Source organism: Bidens hawaiensis, unplaced genomic scaffold, assembly GCF_021521415.1.
Source record: "Bidens hawaiensis isolate Kalapana, Puna unplaced genomic scaffold, B.hawaiensis_p1.1 tig00009111_1, whole genome shotgun sequence".
Classification (NCBI taxonomy): Eukaryota; Viridiplantae; Streptophyta; class Magnoliopsida; order Asterales; family Asteraceae; genus Bidens; species Bidens hawaiensis.
Genome location: NW_027491670.1, coordinates 269,899 through 289,226, shown reverse-complemented (window position 1 = coordinate 289,226; position 19,328 = coordinate 269,899). Strand labels below are relative to the sequence as shown.

Sequence of the window (19,328 nt, the reverse complement as noted above, 5' to 3'; positions counted from 1 at the left end):
AGTCATCAAATGAAACTCTATTTAATTGATATTATCAAATCTTTTGTAGTTTTGACAATCCCTACATGGACACCAAATCATTTCATCTCCAACTTTCACTTGATTATCTTTAGCAGCCTTAAGAAAACCTTGAACGCCACTTATATATGTTTTGCTAGTACTTGGAATAACATACATTCAGTCTTTACGATCCATCTGAAAAGAAAATAACAAATAAATAAATATATATGGTGTAAATTGGTGCTCTAAGACGGCGGATCCTAACCCACTTTTTAAAATTATATCTCGTATGTATACATTTAACGAGTTGACTATTTAAGAAAAAATCGACGAGATTTTCCCTCAACTCCCCAAGTATGCGTATAAAACGCAAACTCGAAAGAGTAGGAGGAAATAACTGCTGAATTTTTCTTAAATAGTCAACCTGTAAAAATGTATACATATCCTAAACGAGATATATATCCAAAAAGCAGTCCTAAAAGAGAACAATTCAAAATTTCTCTGTTAAATAAATTTTGGACGGATACATACTCTAAAGGGTTATCCTATACGAATGCATACAATATGTATAACTAATACATATAAAACACATACATATGTGCACAAAACCAGAATTAAAAAAAAACAAAAATACTAAACCGGACCGAAAAAAATCCCAAGAAAACCGCCTCAACCTTAACCTTTATAACCATAATAACCGAACGGCATCACATCGCACTGCGCACTCACCAAATATATATCTATATATAAACACTTAGAATAACTAAAAAATAATATAAAAACACTATATTTAGATAAAATAAACAATTTATAAATCAAAATAATGAGTAAAAGCTATGCATATTAAGTAAAAATCAAAGTTTTTCATACCTCATAAATGTGTATAGAAAGCATTTAAGAGATATGGATGAGAGTAAATGGAAGCTGATAATTTGAGAAGCTGTGTATTAATTTCTCATAGCAATTGTGAATGATGAAAGGGGTGTTTTAAATTCAGTGTATGGAAGGCTTTGAAGCGGTTTATTCACCGTAACCACTTCTAACATGTGCTAGACAAAATTGTTCGCTTTCTAGAAGTAGTTTTTTTAGTTCACCGCTTCAAGACAATTTTTCCTACCACTTCTAATTTGTATGTTTTGTATTAGCGTCAGTTAAATTTGATTAACATTTTATCATCACAACTCCTCAAATGCTATTATTACTCCCTTGTTGCAGATTTTTAGTAATAAGATGTTTAAAAGTTTATTATGTTATCTATGTGAAGGGTTTGCTCTCTATTAATTAATAAATTACTTGGTATTGTAATTAGGATATGATACTTAAACACATAAGTATAGTGCATAAATTAGTGAAATAACAAATAGAAGATTAATTTTATATATACCTTTACGAATATTAAAAATATCATACACACACATATCAAGAAAGAACTAGAAAAGTAATAAAAAAAATTGTAAAATTTAACTTAAAAAAATATTTTTAATTTTTTTTCTTTCATCATTCTTATGTGTTGTTATTCTTTATCAAAATTTAGAAAAAAAAAATTAAAAAAATGTCGATTACGAAATTACATATATTGCATAAATTGTAATATTATTGTATTACATATATGTAATATGTGATCCCATTCTTTTTTAGAAAAAGTAACCTTATAATTAAAAAAAATAGAAACTTATTTATAAATCATTTTTGGGATAAGTTTTTGCAAGTACTTATTAGTTTTCTAGTTCTTTTTTTAATGAAGAGTGCTCTCTTGATCATTCATATATATATATATATATATATATATATATATATATATATATATATATATATATATATATATATATATATAAAAGTTAAAGTAAAAAAAGATATAATTTTCTACAAAGAGTAAGAATAGATCAAGGCCATAGATTTCTAGATAGGCTCACGTGGTTTCCTAACTCCAAATTTTATATCATTACTACTCTTCTTAAAAAAACCATGTATTTTATTTTAACCCTTTATCTATATATATGCACACACACACACACACACACACACACATATATATATAAATGATAAAATACAATAATCCTTTATCGTACATTACGTACGCGACACTTCCAACCGTTAGATTTTCAAAGCCCAAAATCACAATTACACTCATATGCTCGTCCCTCTCCCTCATTCTGTCTCAACCACCAGTCGCCGACATCAGCACACCTCCTTCACCTTCGCTCGCCGGCGCCATCAACACTCTTCGTCACCATCATCGTCGTCGATAACGAACTCATCGGAAAAACGCAAAACTCGTCACAGGTTTGTTTAGTTGAATTGAAATTGAGCTAATTGATCGGTTAATCTTTGAAATCGATTCACTTAATCATCAATTTGAAGTTTCAATCGATCAATTTTGAGTTCTGGATGATGGGTTTTTGACATTGAACCTTTAAAGCTAAAAACGCTTTAGCTGAACGTTTAAAGGTTTAAAGATTTAAAGCGTATTAACAGAACGTATTAGCTTTAAACCTTTAAACGTCCTGTTAATACGTTTTAAACCTTTAAACGTTCTATTAATACATTCTAGGTTGAAATGTTTTATTTGTGATTCTTCCTTATACGTTTTAAACCTTTAAAGGTTCTATTAATACATTCTAGGTTTATACGTTTTATTTGTGATTCTAGGTTGAAACTCTGCCTTAAATTGTTATTCTTCTTATACGTTTTGATAAAACGTTCTGTTTTATTTGCAGGCAACGAACATTTTTAGGGTTAGATAATTAACTCAATTAGTTTGATATCGATCTGCAAATTAGTTTAATACTGATCGACGGTTGAATTATATTGATATGGATGGACGCTTGATGAATCAATTGATGAATAAGATCATAGAATTAAATTTAAGTTATTTACAATTATGCCACCGCGTGAAATTGAAATCGACATTCAAAAAGCTCGCGTACCTAATGTACGATAACCGATTATTGTACCTTAACCTTCCCCTATATATATATATATATATGTGTGTGTGTGTGAGAGAGAGAGAGATTTTAACTCTTGAATTATACTTAGGTTATTACAAATTATTATGAAAAGGAAAACTCCCTAAAATAACCATTTTGACCAACCTTTTTCCGATTTTAGCCGTCCCTTGAACTTCATACCTAACATAACCATCACCTGTAACACCCTGGCTTTAATAACAATCCGTAACACGCCACTTTAAACGGAATACGCCCGAGTGCAACATACAGATAACTCATAAGCTCATAATACTATTAAAGTGACAATAATTATATTTATTCCATTTCACAAAGTAGCAAGTACACAATTTCTCATAATAGAAAACAAAACAAAATTCATTTAATCATATAGCACATAAGCCTTTATTTAATATACCCTAAAGTAAACTAATTGTCTTCGTCCTTAGCACATCAACAGATTCAACTTGCAATACATTTAAAATAATATTTTTTTTGTCAACAACACATGTTGGTGAGCTTTCATAAGTTTTGTGCGTGCACACACACACACACATATATAATGTTTGTCGATTCACCTATTAAGAATACAATATATTCAAACGTAAAGTAAATGGAAAGCAACCAAAAGTAGCACCCCAACCTAGCGGAATGATAACCACCATTTAGTCCAACCGGGACATTGTCTAGGCGGCGCAGGTATGTCCTGTCGGACCGTCCCTCTTTGATGTTTGAATTGATTTATTGATGTACAAACCGTAAACGATAAACACATTGCACATTATACACGTATAGTCTTCATCAACAATATGAAAGATATTATTAACATGCATGACATAATTGCGAATCGTTTTGTAAACAATGATCATGAAATAACAAGAAGCATGGTAACGTGTTACGCCCCAAAAATGTTAAAAGATAAAGAATGGTTTTGAAAAACTCACATGTTAAAATAAACGAGTAAAAGCGCACTATGCGTTTAAGCGAGCTGAACCGGATGAGTTCGGTTCGACGAGCAGCCCTAGAAAATATTTCTAGGTTCAATATAAGATTCAAGAAAATAAACAGAAATGAAATACTTAGAAGATTCAGTTCAAAGTTTAGTGTTTTAAACATTTGAAAGCAAAGATATATATTTTACTCTATAATTGTATATTTTTTAGAGTTTTCATCGTAAAATTTATAAGTTGGTTAATTTTAATTATTTATAAAGTTGGTTTATAATATTTCTTAGTCATGTTATTAAGTCGGGCCCATTTTAAGAAAAATCCTAAACGGGCGGAAAACAAGTTTAAGCGAGCGGTCCGTTCCGGTCGTATCTGAACTTAACTTTTATGTTGGGTTCATTTCCGACTCATTAAATATATTGTTTTTAGTTGATGTGATGAAAAGAATTAGTTTTTTGATGTTTCATAACAAAATAACTAAATTAACCAAACTGAATGAATACATAAGCGAGTCAGGTTTATTTTTGATGAACTAGCATTGTTGTTAAATTATTTCTGCACATAGTAATAAGTTCTAAACGATAAAAGCATGCTGAAAAATAACACAAACATATCCGAGGATTGAACACAAGAATAAAAGATGAAAACTTGAACTTGATCGATTTGACGTTGGATAGTTAAAGTAAGCAAAAACTCTTCAAAATACAAGGATAACAATAAAATTTCATATATTTAGTTGTGAAAAGTTAGAAAAATGAAGCACAATTTACAGGGAAAGTGTATCAAAAATGTTTCATTTAATTGAATTTGATTGGTTATTATGATGTTTGAATAGCTTTGAAGTTATTTAATTATTCATAATAGATGAAATTGTAACATAGAAATCATTTTCAAAATTGTTTATTATTATCCTAATAAATTTAAAATATAAATTAATAATAATTTAATATCTTAATTATGTACAATTTTTAAAATGTGTTCGATTTTGGGTTTGAAAATTGACAATTGTTGTATCCCCTTCCATTGGATCTGCCAGACTCCATTGACAAAATCAACAACCTATAAAAACTCGCCGTATAGAATATGTTTTGTCTCCCCCGATGGAAGAAAGTATGGCTTCGATGTAACTTTGAAGTGACCAACGTAAGAGAAAATAGTCAGACCGACGGTGGAGGAGGCTGCTTCCGCCGGGTCTGACGGTTTCACCATTCCGTCGGATTTTCACACTATGAACTCGAAATCAAAAACCTTTGAATTAAAAATCTAGGGATTGTCAATTTCTTATGCAAATTTCTCAACAATAGATGTTATTTATGGGAAACAAACATTATGCTATGTTCTTCTTAAAAAATTAAGCGATTTACATTATGAATTTGTTTGATGTTATATACAAATAAGAAACATAGAGATGAAGGTTGGTTATGGAGGTTTAGGGTTAGAGAGGTAGGAGATGAAGTGTTTCTTCGGATGTCAAAACAGTCTCATCAGAGGTCGAAACAGTCTTGTTGGATGACGAAACAAGAAAAGCATGCAGACACGTGGCGATATTTTAGAGGTCGTTGTGTTCCGTCAGCGACTAATGTGCTTCTGTCGAATTCGACGGTTCTTGACGGCTAGTTTGGGTATTAAGTGTAAAGGATGGGTAAAGTTGGAAAATGTGGTATCAAAATGGTTAATTGAAGTATTTTTCCTATGGATGATAATGGGTCATGTTCGGGCCGGGTATTGCTAATCTCATATCCATACCTGGTCCATTACCCGTCAGATAGGTATCAGGTATACCCATTAGTTTGTTAAAAAAAATTCCATTTAGGACTACAAAGTATATTTTTTACCATTATAATTATGGTGTTTATTTTTTATTTATATATGAACTATTACAAATTAAAATATGACATATTATGAACATATAAATGTTATCATAAAATAGATAATATTACTTTAATTTTTATATACCTTTATGCATAAACTTGATAACATATAAAATATAAATAATGTTTTTTAAATACATATCTTAAATATAAAATAATTTTTTTTCATATTATGAACCTACAAAAACGAAGTGTTATTAGACAATGGCTAAGGAAAAATAAGATTGATAATTAAAAATGTTCGGGTTTATTATTCGGGTAAACGAGTATGTGTTTTTAGGTATTCGGGCTGGGTATCACCAAATCTCATACCCGGCCCATACCACGAAAGTTTTTCAAAACTCGTCGCATCCTTGTATCTTAATGAAAGTAACAAAAGGAAATGACAACCATTACAGCCCTGGACTCACTTAATAGTCCAAAACTGGTCCCTCAACAACAACAAACAGGAACCTTCATGCATGGTGAGCAGTCTATTTTATAATAACACCGCCCCCCCCCCCCCCCCCCCCTCCGTCTCACACACATGCGCGCACACACTACCCACATACCCCACCCCACACGCACACACACCGCCACCTCCCATTATATATACTCTACACCAGTTCATACAATCCTCAACCTTAGCTCTAATTATCTCCAAAACAATTAAACAACCTCCATCTGTCTCTTAACTTCACTCAGAAATGGAGGTTGGCTTGAACAACACCCAAAAGTTCTTATCCAAGATCGCAACCAACGACGGCCACGGCGAAAACTCACCGTATTTTGATGGCTGGAAGGCCTATGACACCAACCCATACCATCCTCAAACCAACCCATCTGGGGTTATTCAAATGGGTCTGGCCGAGAACCAGCTTTGCTTTGATTTGATTCAAGAATGGATCATGAACCACCCTGAAGCCTCCATATGCACACCGCAAGGTGGCTTTGATTTCAAGGAGATTGCCATTTTTCAAGATTATCATGGGTTGCCACAATTCCGAGCCGCGATTGCCAACTTCATGAGTCGAGTTAGAGGAAGCCGTGTGAAATTCGATCCTGATCGGATTGTGATGAGCGGTGGAGCCACAGGAGCTCATGAGACTGTGGCCTTTTGCTTGGCTAACCCTGGTGAAGCCTTCTTGGTGCCCACCCCTTATTATCCAGGGTATGCATATATTCTTTTGGCTTAACTCTTTTGAAATACCTTTTATTATCAAGTAAATCATTATATTTGTTTAAAAGAAAAGAAAATTTAAATTTAAGGGCTTAATTCTGGGTATTAAGAAATTTTAATTATTGTATAATTATAGAACATGATTTATCATTAATGATGTCACTTTCATGTATGATAAAATGCTCATGATGAGATAGAAAAGATGAAAGAAGTCAAGCTTGTATTTGTATTTTATTATTACAACTGTTTTATACAATTCCGAGTCAAGAATTATGTATTTTTATAACCGAACACTTGACCCCATTCTGGACCTTTATACTAAACAACTGAGTATGCTTTTATACAATTTAATATTGTTTAGATATTTTTTAATGACTAGAACAAATTTTTAATGTTTTGATGTTTTTAATTGAAAACTCAAGGTCAACTATAATCCATTTTCAACATGACTTAGAACCTTTAGGTGAAATTAAATACTTCGACTTCTTTTCTTTATTTATTTACCAACAAAACCAACTTCACTTAAAAAAAAAGGAGTTCATGAGCATTTCAACAAGAAGCTGAGACAACTACACAATCAACAAACTTATTTATGCAAAGTTTATTTTTTATAAGAGTATTTGTGTAGTTACTACATTTTTGCGTACCATAATTTGTGTGTTCAATATTTTTAGATTTGATCGCGATTTGAAATGGCGAACCGGAGTCAAGCTTATACCTGTAGTCTGTGAAAGCTCTAACAACTTCAAGGTCACTCTTGAGGCCCTTGAAGAAGCTTGCGACAAAGCAAAAGAATCAAACATCAAAGTCAAAGGCTTACTTATAACAAACCCATCAAACCCTTTGGGTACGTTCTTTGATAAGGACACCTTAAAAACCTTAGTCAGTTTCATCAATGAGAAAAACATCCACCTTGTTTGTGATGAAATTTATGCGGGCACGGTGACTACCGGCAACGAATTCGTGAGCATAGCTGAAATCCTTCAAGAGTTCCCCACAATATGCGATCACAATCTAGTCCATATTGTTTATAGTCTCTCTAAAGACATGGGATTTCCTGGATTCAGGGTTGGCATAATCTATTCCTATAATGATACGCTCGTGAACATCGCACGCAAAATGTCGAGTTTTGGGCTTGTTTCAACACAAACACAAAACCTGGTTGCATCGATGCTGTCTCAGAATGATTTTGTTGATAACTTTATCCATGAGAGTCGGACCAGGCTGGCGCACCGACACGACTTGTTCACTAGAGAGCTAGCACAAGTTGGAATAGGTAGTTTGGAGAGCAACGCGGGGCTTTTCTTCTGGATGGACTTACGTCGCTTCTTGAAAGAACCAACTTTCGAATCAGAAATGACGTTTTGGCGAATTATAATAAATGAAATCAAACTAAATGTTTCACCAGGCTCGTTTTCCATTGCAATGAACCAGGTTGGTTTCGTGTATGTTTTGCTAACATGGATGACGTGACGGTTATGGTTGCGATAGAAAGGATCAAATCATTTGTACACGAAACTAGGATGCTCGAGATCAAGACCAAGGCCATGGCTAAGGCTAAGAAACAATGCTGGCAAAACAACCTTCAACTCAAGCTGTCTTCTCGGAGGCTCGAAGACATCATGTCGCCTCACTCACCACTCAACTCGCCCATGCTTCGAGCACAAAACTAGACGAATGGATAATTTTATTCTTTATGCATGTATACAATAACGTTTGCAAGCCTTTTTCGTAAGAAAAGGGTGGGTGTTACAAGTGCAACTATGTAGCGTGTGATGATCTCCTTGTAATTTTTTTTATGCAACTTACAAATAAAGTTTGATGCATTTCAAATTAAGTGAAATAATAAAGGTACTGCCGTATTTGTAATAAGGTGTATGGCAAAATGATCATAACATTGTTGCACACACTTCATGTAATGTGTAAGGGTGACCGGAGGACTCGCCCCTAATGAACCCGCTACCTGATCTGGCCAAATCACATGGGGTGGAAGCCTAAGACAATACCCAACCCGATTCACTTTCACTATCTCCAATTCGGTTCGGTTACAGGAAGCCAAACGTGGTACCCACTATGCGAAGCCGAACATTGGCAGCAATGTTGCCGATATTACCCTAGTTACTCGAAACCCTTACCCGATGAACATTCCGGACACCCTAACGAGCAATGACGACCTGAATTCGCACAAGCATGTTTGTTACTTCACGAGTAGAGAAAAATTATATGTTCTTGCTGATATAGCCAATTTATTCACTAAATGTATGCATTGTAAGTTTAAAAATTGGTTTGTAAATTGAGTTTGTAAACAACCAAAATACTGAAACAACCTATTTGTATTAAACGATTATTGGAAAGCAGCAGTAGCCTATGCAGTATATTTGTTAAATAGAACCACCCACATAGAGCGTGTTGGACGTAATTTCAGATTACAAGTCACAAGTCAGTAAATTTGAGGGACCAATATTAGTAAGTCGGTCATAGTTGGTTATGTTTCTAATTGTATTGTAATTATCTATATTATATATAATATACCACTAATGGGCAAATTAAGACGCTTCCTTTAAGTAATTTACAACCTTTAATGCATGAGGTACAACATTCAATAGGGGTAACAATGTCATTTTAACATTAAAACTCATGTGCATTTTGAATTTTTTTTCAAAATAATTACAATTTTCATCCCTTAAAGTTTCAAAATTGGTTATTGATCTTCTAATTATATATTCTTTAATTTTCACTTTTAACCCAACTACCCCACGATTTTTAAACGCTCATAACTTTTTCATACGTTAATATTTTATAAAATAAATGTCAACATAAAAACGATTATTTTATTATCTTTAATTTGAGTATGATATTTCTATAGTTTACGAAGTAAAAAAAAATTATGCAGAACTACTTGTAGTTCGATTTGATGGTTTTAAATTAAACCATGTGTCAACTTTACGCATTTTTTTTTGTCGCCGAAAATCGAAACTGAATTGTTTAAAATTAAAACACGACTAAGTTGAACCACTACCAATGACTAGGTTTCGATATAGTTTGTACTTCGATAATAAATTGAGTTTAAAGTAAGAAATATTAATCTGTCTATGCCTTCACTTCAAACTAAGCACCAACTAATACGTTACTTAAGAGAATCATAATATGAACAAAGATAGCTTTAGTCACATAAATGATAAACCTTATTAGAATAAATAGAAAGCGAAATCATAAAAGAAACAAATATTACAAAAAAATCATACTGAAAATTGAACAAAATTAAAGTTGTAATAGACGACTTTACTCGTATTAAATAAAACTTTGTTTAACTATATCTAATATGTTATTATTATTTTTGTAACCGGACACATGAGTCCATTCTTGACCTTTTATCTAGGCCTTTTAAATAATTAATGTTGTTGCAATTTGTTTTAATAACAAAATGAATTTCTAATCTTTTTAATTAGTTGAAAATTGAAGGCCAACTTCTTTTTATAACTTGAAGTTAATTCTCAATTGAATATTTTGACACATACAGAGCACGATTTAACTTGCTCTTTTAGCTAGTATCCAAATAGCTTTAGTTGAAAATAAGGATTTCATATATACAAGTGTACAACTATTCAAAATTCAAAGTTCATTTTTGAAAATAAGAATATTAGTGTAAAGTTACTTTTATCTTAGCTCATCATGATATATGTATTCATTTTTACAGGTTTGATCGTGATTTGAAATGGCGAACTGGAGTCGAGCTTGTACCGGTTGTATGTGAAAGCTCAAACAATTTCAAGGTTACTCTTGAGGCCCTTGAGCAAGCTTACTACAACGCAAAAGAATCAAACATCAAAGTCAAAGGTTTACTTATAACGAACCCATCAAACCCTTTGGGTATGTTCTTTGACAATGAAACCTTAAAACCCCTAGTCAGATTCATCAACGAGAAAAACATCCATCTCATTTGTGACGAAATTTACGCTGGCACCGTGACCAACGGCGACGAATTTGTAAGCATAGCTGAGATCCTTGAAGAATTCCCGACAATATGCGATCACAATCTAGTCCATATTGTATATAGTCTCTCCAAAGACATGGGATTCCCTGGGTTTAGGGTTGGGGTTATCTATTCCTATAATGATACGGTCGTGAACATATCTCGTAAGATGTCAAGTTTTGGGCTTGTTTCAACACAAACGCAACACATAGTTGCAACGATGCTATCACATAATGACTTTGTTGATAACTTCATCCATGAGAGCCGGACCAGGCTAGCACAAAGACACAACCTGTTCACCAGAGAGCTGGCCCAAGTTGGAATAGGTAGTTTGGAGAGCAATGCAGGGCTTTTTTTCTGGATGGACTTGCGTCGCTTCTTGAAAGAACCAACATTCGAATTTGAAATGACGTTTTGGCGAATTATAATAAATGAAATCAAGCTAAATGTATCACCAGGCTCTTCTTTCCATTGCAATGAACCGGGTTGGTTTCGTGTTTGTTTTGCTAACATGGATGACGCGACCGTCATGGTTGCGTTAGAAAGGATCAAATCATTTGTGCACGAAACTAGGATGCTCGAGGTCGAGACCAAGGCCATGGCTAAGACCAAGAAGCAATGCTGGCAAAGAAACCTTCAACTCAAGTTGTCTTCTCGAAGGCTCGATGATATCATGTCACCTCACTCCCCGCTCAACTCACCCATGCTTCGTGCTCAAAACTAGACTGAGGGACACTATTATTCTTTATTCATGTATGCAATAACATTTTGCGTGCCTTTATGTAATAAAATGATTGGTACGTGCTACAAGTGTAACTAAAAAGCTTGCGAGTTCGAAACGAGAGGCATATATCAACAATGATGAAACAATTGTAGCCGTGTGTTAATAGATATTTGTGCCCATCGATCGAGGTGCATTTGAGTTCGCAACCAAGAATGTAAGAAGAGCATGCACGATAAGGGTGTCTTTTTATCTGTCACGTTATGCATGCTCATCAATCAAATTTTTTCTCTCCCTTGTCTCATACACAACCTTCTAAAACCATCAATTCTCTCTCTTCTCTCATCTCTCATCTCTCCTAGTTATTCTCACATTGATGTTTTGGTGTTTTTATGGAAGAACAAAAGTATCTTCTCTCTTCTTCACATCATCCGGTCTTTCATCCACCTCATCTTCTCTCTCCTCCAAAAACACCCAAAAGCATTCTATTATGAATGCTTTAAGAGCATCCACAACAGAGTGGGTTTCCTGAGGTTCGGATACAGGTGACAAGGGACAGACTAGGATCAACCGGACATCACCGTTGTAGCGCCAAAGTCCAGCTAACAAGTCTGGCTCTGCAGACGTGAGACAGACGAGAAGATGTGGGCCCTTAGCAGTTTTCAACTCTCTTGATTTTTAACAATAGATCGACGGAGCCCATCAAAATCTATTGCAAGTGCCATGAAGGACATGCAGGAGACTAACCATGAGAAGAAGGAAACGACGGTCTTGGCAGTTTCAGGCGACACACCTCATCTTCGGGTGTCTTTTTATCTGTCACGTTATTGCAAGTGCCATCACCCATGCTTCGTCTAACTATGATTTGATTTCTGGGGAGATCCATTTCGCTTCCCCGAAGATGGTTTGAATCAATCAATTTGGAATTTCCGGCGAGAGGTCGATGGGGGCGTTCTTTGCTTGAAGGTTCATATCTAAATGGAAAGGGGAAAAGGAGTGGTGTACAGATGAAGAGAAAAGGAGTAGGTGATTAAATAGGAAAATTAATAGTATATTATAAAACATAAAACTGTTTTTATTTGATTAGTTAAATATAAAATAGTAGGCGATAATGTGTAGGTTTGTGAACGTTTGTTGTTGTGATAATGTGTAGGTTTGTGAACGTTTGTTGTTGTGAAAGAAAGTATGGGTTTTGAAAAGAGTATGAAATCTGATCCGGCGCTGATTTGACGATTGTTGATGCTTGTTGTTGTGGATGCTCTATGTTAATGCGTAAATGTTAACCTGAACATTGCATTACTAATACACACAGTACATACTTGTGGTGTATGGGTCAAATGCCGATTATGTGAATACAAAGTCAACAACAGCAATCAAATGGCCCATTATATTAAATGTTGGCCAAAATTCTAGTATTTTTGGTTTAATCCAAAAACAATCGTATAGAGGTGGACGCGTTTCTCCATGTTAAGTAGTACTGTTTGCGTGTGGTTCCAAATAGTTAATGATTGTACAAAGTTTTTGTACAATCAAACTACAAGTTTAGCCTAACGAAATGAACACAAAAGGATTTATAACATGTATTCCTCCTGAAAAAGTTTTAACTACGTACAATGGGAAGTTAAGTTATGAGGTCGGCAAGTTCTAAGTAGTCGAGGTTAAGGTAAACTTGTAGGTTGGTTGGTGATGTTCTCGTTGATGAGTTCCGTATGTGAACTATTAACATGTTACTAGTCATAATAGATTAAGAGTGGCATAAGGCTTGGTTTAAATATGGTTTTGATCTAATCCATGTGTTTATTATGAACTTTTCATAAATAGAAACTGTGATTTTGGTCTAGTTTAGTAGCATGAATAGATTATTGGTAAAAATGGGTGTTACAAATTAGCATTGTTAACTTTTAATAATTAAACTAGTATTCATTGCCTACGCGTCGGGCGGGCTGATAATGACTCATTTTTAAACATTTAACTATAACCTACTTAATATTTTAAGACATTGTACCAAAATGTTCCCAAAAAGTGCACCCACACATTGCTCTGAAACGTGTATTTTACAACAAAGTTTTAGATACAAACATCAATTCGACAGTACATAAATAGAACAAAATGACAACAAATTTTTATAAAACAAATCATGATTGCGCAATTTATTGCACTACTAGAAAAAGGCATTTAACGAAACGCATTGTGTGTCATTAATGGATACAGATGACATGCAAATGTGTGTCTTTGAAGCCCCAGTCATAAATGAAATATGACACGAACCTGCGTGTCATGTTAAGTGACACGCATTAATGACACTCATTTGTGACATGCGTTTATGACATACATGCATGGCACGCTTTCGTTACTCACATTTATTACACCAATTTACGATTAGCATTTATGCATGTCATCGTATACTTTTTTTTAAAACACACATATATATATATTTTCATAATTACTAATTTTAAAATTGATTATACAAATATAGCATCAAAACTATCCATTTCATTCTTAATTAGGCATCCTAAGTTAAAGTATTACAAATACTCCCAATTTAACAAAAATATTCATTAATATTCAAAACTATCACCACCGGAAACTAAATTGTGACGCATAACTCAAACATTCTTCTCGAATTGCATTAAAATTCGCATCTGTGTACTCGTCGTTGCCTCTCCCAACCTAAGAAAATTAAACAACCAAAACGTTACAAAATTTGGCCGAGTTAAAACGAATTGGGTCAAAACAAACCAATATAAGCATAATCAAATATCTAAATTATACTTACATTGTTATTGACGAGTATTTGAAGTCCTTTATGAATGATCTCTGATACAATGCAAAATACACATGATTTTCCTCGTATAGTTTGTTTCGTTTTTAATTGTTTTTAGTTCGTTTTCATTTAAAATGTGTATACTACTAACTTAATAATATTTTATAGGTCTCAGGTGTTAAACACGGTTGAAAAGAGCAAGAAATGAGAAGAAACGAGCTAAAACCGAGAAACAGAATGAACCAGGATTGAACCGAACCGGACTAGCAATTGAACCTAAAAAAAATGAGCAAGCCACGCTACATGACCAGGGAGCCCAAAGTTTGCCGCAGCGCGCTTGGAGACCCATGTTTCAGAATTTTCCATGAATTATCAGGTTTTTGAGGGCTAGTACACTATATAAACACTCTTAACCTTAAACCTGAACAAACCCTTCGACCACCAGCCGAATTTGGAGTTTCTTGGAGCTTAGGATTGCATATTTTGGCGGTTTTGAAGGCAAGGAATTAGCCGGTGAAGTTCTACTTGATCAACAACGAAGACTACGGGTTTTATCGCCTTTAATATTTCGTTTCTAATGTTTTTCAACATGATTTATTTTATGATTGTTTAGTTTGATTTTCCGATGCTAGAGTAAACGTTATAGACTACCTAGGCTACTGATGTACCTTTGTTAATGTTTGATTTTGATTGGGATTTACTTTTTGTTATGGTATTATGAACCAGTAAAGAGTTTGGTTTTATTTAATTGATGCATATGTGTGTTTAGGATTGTTTGATAAGTTTTATTGTTTCACAATTTTCTTGGTGATTGTCTGTCATATAATAGGATTCTCTTAGGTCATCTACTATGTGTTTTTTACTAGTTTGTGGTTGATATGCATTAAAACCATAGAAACAATAGTAATTAATCAAGTAGACCTAAGTGTGCTGCTAATCTAAAAGCTGTAAGGTAATAGATTAGTGATAGGTCTTTGTTGATTAAGATTGCTAGCTTTAGTTCTTCGTAAGCAGTCCGTCTAAGTTTGATTTGTCAACTTTGTCTATCGAGTCAATTGAATTTATTAAACTACCTTTAATTTCCGCGCTATAAGGTAGGATGTCATATAAAGGTACTCGTTCATAATTAATTAGGTGACGGTAAGGGAACCTATTTTTTAAAACTGGTGTACTTAAAAACTTATTAGAAACCCATAAGTATATTTTTGAGAAGGGTCAAGAGTCCTGTTCGGTTTTTCTCTTAAGTGTCTATTTTATTATCCCAGTTCCATGACAAGTAATCCTGATTAATTTATAACTACAACTTATGGGATTCTATCCTAGGTGGTTTTTCATTAAGAAGAAAGAAAGGAAAACGAAAGGTAGCTTGCGATACTTATATTCTTGAGGATGGTTGTGGTATGAAAGTTGTTATGATGCGGTGTTATGATTTCTAAATCGAAACTTGTTGGCGTTGAAAATGGAGGAAAAAGAAATTATTGTTGATATTCGTTTGAGTTTGTGCAAAACAATTGTAAAAACGTGATGTTTTTATAAGTCAAGGAAAAATAATAATTTGCAAAGAAATCTTAGTAAGCGCTAAAGTTTGCGAAACTTTATAAAACCTTTTAGTGTAAAAGATTTTCTGTCGGGTTGTGTCTTATGAAAACATTATGGAGGATCGTCAAATGTTATAACTTATTGATTAAACTGTTATAGTGATAATATTATATTAACGGGACTCACGAACTTCACGAGTATGAAAAAGTTGTTATTGAGTGAAAGGTGATAAAAATAATATTGGTAATGGCCCATTTGGTTAAACTGAAATTTCTTTTAGAAAAATGTTTGGATTATACTTTGTGAATGATATATATATATGTGTGTGTGTGTGTGTTAATTACTATTTAAAATAATCGAGATTTGAAAATTTACATAACAGGCATTTATAAGAGAAATAAGCGTGGGAAGATTTGCGTGGAAAATTTATTATTTAAAAATTTAAGCATAGATGCCGGAAAGAATAAACTTTTAAGTGAACAATGGATGCGAGGTAAAGTATGGCATGACGGAAACAAGTTAGGCCTTTCCGAGTATGGCGGGTGTGCTCAGGTCATCATAATGATAGTAGACTCGAAGCATGACCACATGGTGGGATAAATGGTTGGGTAGCAGGTCGTGGGAATAAATAGGTGTTAAGTATGTATGCGTTTTAGGCAAAAGATGATAGTCAATTTTATCGAAATTTAGAGTATTTCGGCATTGTGGTAGCGGAGTGGTAGATTTACACGTGTTACCCAAAGGGTGGATTCCCGTGTAAGTATCTTTGTTGAGTTAGGTTTGAGTGTCCAAAAGTTAGATTGGGTCTGGATTGGTTCGGGCATAGCTTTGGGGTTTGAACGTATTGTTGTGGTTAGTGATGAATCTTGGGTTATCACGGTCGAGATCACAACGGTCAATTGCTTGATGATCGGGTTTGTCGTTTTGTGGGTTTAGTTTCGAGGGCGTCGTCCGAGAAGACATGCTACTAAGCATGAAGAATTCACGTGACACAGAACGTAAATCTGAAATTCCTATTAACAATCAAAAGAAACTTTACATGAAAGATTCCTAAAATCGGAATCAATCATAAATATAATGTAAGAAATAATCGCATGAAACAAAATTTGAAATCAAAATTGGAATGCTCATGAGTCAACATGAGTTTTCGTATTTCAATAATAATTTCGTAAATGGTTGACTAAACATATGTCAAATATTGAAATAAAAATATGGATTGAAAGCCGACTATTCATGTATCACCGTGACTTTTCGTATTTTCAACTCAAAGCGCAAGAAATAATGAATATATATACCAATAAAGAAAACGAATTTAAAATCTACTATTCACATAACCCAATGATTTTTCAAAACCGCAATATAAACAATTGAGTCTTTGGAATCACACGTTGTATGAAATATCATAACTTGTGTGTTCCAATAAAAATCAAGGATGCGTAATCAAAACGAACCGAAAGTTGAGTATTCACGTATCACCACGACTTAACAAAAATTTAGTTAAAGCACACAAATCAAAATGCGTAATCAAATCGAACCAAAAGCTGGTTATTCGTGTATCATCACGACTTATTAGAGTTTTAGTTAAAACACATTGTAAAACATTGAGGGTCGGAGTCACACGTTGCATGAACCACCATGACTTGTATGACATCCTAAGGAGTGTGACCATATCCCGTTTACAAAGAGGACATGGCCACGTTTGAAAGCATAAATTTGCGATTCGTATGGCGTTTGGTGTGGTACGCTTTGGCTTAAAAGGTTTCATGCCCTTCCCACATTCTCTAGGTAAGCAACTAGGTCCCACGGCTGATTAGGATTTTTGCGCAGTTCTTATCCTTAGGTTTCAATAACCTTGGTTTCAAGAGGTTGGAAAACAAGCACGTCCCCCTTACAATTACTGCATACACACCACATAAAACCGTCTTTAAGAAGAAGAAATATCGGAAAACTGAAATAAAATTGTTTGAAAATGATTTGAAAATCCTTGTTTTAGGCCTAAGCCTTGGACTTGTGTGTGTGCTAATGTACATGAGGTGTAAATTAAATCAGCAATAATAATAATAATAATAATAATAATAATAATAATAACCATGATAATAGCAAGTGCCTTCGAACAATCAAGTAAAGGCCCACATAATTTCTAATGATGCAACCTAAACACAAACAAATAAGTTATAACTAACTAGAACACTACGTCTAATGTACTATCTTATAGTTACGGCTCTGATACCAATCTATGACCCCGGCTAAAGCAAATCCAACCGAGTGTGACGTACAGATTGTTCAAACACACGTGACACTATTATGTGAAAATATTATCATTAATTTATTTAATATCTAAAGTACACAAGTTTAATCAACCAAATACATTCAAATAGAGGAAAATAAATATAATAACTGGTTGTTTATTATTGATAACTTAGGTCTAGCATTTTCATCACTTCAACCTCTAATAATAGTACCTGTAGCATGAATATAAAATAAACAGTCAACTACAAGTACTTGGTGAGAATCACACAGTTTTAATACATACATAAAAACCATAAATTCTATGAACATGTGTGGCAACCAAAAGTAAGGTCCTTTTCAATTGGTAGAAACCAATGTACTCGGGTAATCGCACAACGCACACAAGGTCCTTTCCAGATGGTAGCAACCAATGTACTCGGGTAATAGCACAACGTACGCAAGGTCCTTTCCAGATGGTAAAAAACCCAGTGTACTCGGATAATAGCACAACGCACATAAGCAAATAAAAACACAAGTCCGTAATAGGAATTGTAGTTTTGTAAATGAATAAGTAAGCAAGCATTTGAATAAATATACATTCTGCCCCCAAAAGTATAAAAGCGTTAAAAAGGGGGTGTGAGAAAATCACCTCAAAATCGAAGATAAACTTGTAATAAAAGCCAAAAGCACAATAACAAAATCGAAGCGACCAAACTTCACGATGTAAGGCCTCGAACCCCGGGAACCCCACAGTTGGTATTCATTCAAAACACTAGTAAAATAATTAAACTTAAAAACAATTATTTTCATTAAAATAAGCGATTCAGAGTATAATTCAGCGGAAAACATAAATAATAAAATAAGTTACCAAAACCCGGGAATTTTGCCCAAAATCAACATAGTTATCTTTAAATAAAAACTTTCAAAAATAAATGTTTAATAGTAAAACTTCAATTCCCGTATGCCCTTCACCGTCCAAGTAGCTTCGTGCACGTCCACGCGATAAGGCATCCTCTTCCTAACCTGAAACTCACACTAACATGCACACAAAGTCAGCTTGAGCTGAGTAAGTTCAAGTTTTAAGTAAATAATAGTTATGATAGTCATACCAAAAGTTTAAAAAAATAAAAGGGTGCATCCATCAAATCATCATTACCGAAAACTAAACATCCTCATACAT

At 33.9% G+C, this 19,328-nt stretch overlaps 2 pseudogenes across 1 annotated transcript; both read left to right on the top strand.

Moving 5' to 3' along the window:
• The first annotated feature begins 6,332 nt into the window (after positions 1-6,332).
• Positions 6,333-8,825, top strand: LOC143531234 (1-aminocyclopropane-1-carboxylate synthase-like; annotated as a pseudogene). The gene is made up of 2 exons (XR_013134991.1): positions 6,333-6,913; positions 7,597-8,825. The product of XR_013134991.1 is annotated as a 1-aminocyclopropane-1-carboxylate synthase-like (transcript).
• Positions 8,826-9,507: 682 nt separating this feature from the next.
• Positions 9,508-11,619, top strand: LOC143531240 (1-aminocyclopropane-1-carboxylate synthase pseudogene; annotated as a pseudogene).
• The last annotated feature ends 7,709 nt before the right edge of the window (positions 11,620-19,328 follow it).